The sequence below is a fragment of the Arachis duranensis genome, chromosome 9, assembly GCF_000817695.3.
Source record: "Arachis duranensis cultivar V14167 chromosome 9, aradu.V14167.gnm2.J7QH, whole genome shotgun sequence".
In the NCBI taxonomy this organism is placed as follows: domain Eukaryota; kingdom Viridiplantae; phylum Streptophyta; class Magnoliopsida; order Fabales; family Fabaceae; genus Arachis; species Arachis duranensis.
In genome coordinates, this window is record NC_029780.3 from 7,545,606 (window position 1) to 7,546,539 (window position 934).

The following is a 934-nucleotide window of genomic DNA, read 5'->3' on the forward strand; positions in this document are numbered from 1 at the left end:
TAACACTTAAATTTAAAAATTAGTTAATATATAATGTTATATTAGACTTTTAAATTTTGAAAAGTACTTATTAATTTTAAAAGACTCTACTTTAATTGTTTTCAAAAGTACTCAAATTATTTAAAAACTGAGTATAAACACATTGTCTTTTTAATTTACCAAACACAAAATGAGGAGTTTGTATTTTTAAAAAATAAAAATATCTCTTCAAAAAATTTTACTAAACTAAACCTAAATAAACTTGAAGCTCGTTATTTAAATTTTTATTTCTTAAGTCTAAATATATTAAATTTTTTAATAAAATTAAAAAATAAAAGAGACATCTATTTTTAAAATAAAAGGAGAATGACAATAAATAGATTCAAATTCAGCAAAGACTATTTATTCACCTCATTTTAAAAAAGGTAATTTAAACAAATCAAGTAAAAAGTAAAGGTAATTTATTAAAAAAATATTTATTGACGTTCCTTGAAACTTTCCTTTCATTAACGATCAGTGGGATGGGACACCGTTACATTGGTTTAGCCAAGAAATAGGGCAATTTACCCAAATAAATAAATTGTGTGAAAGCTTTATTTAAATACACAAAACAGAAATTTCTTACGTACATGTACATTTTTATACTTCTATATAAAATATGGGAAGCTACTACGGTTTTTGATTTTAACATAAACCGTGGCAACCTACCACGGATTATGGTGTTTGTGGTTTGTGTGTAAACCGTGGCAAGCTCCAACAGTTTACGAAGAGAGAAAGCTAAGTATAAACCCTGACAAGCTCCCACGGTTTATGATGAGTTTGACGTGAGAAATTATAACTTATTATTTGCTTACGTTGTTACCTTTTAAATTTTTAAATACGCTTTCTTAAGTTGTTGGGTATTTAGTTTTTAATATTGTTGAACTAATAATTTGTTTATGTATCATCACTAAAA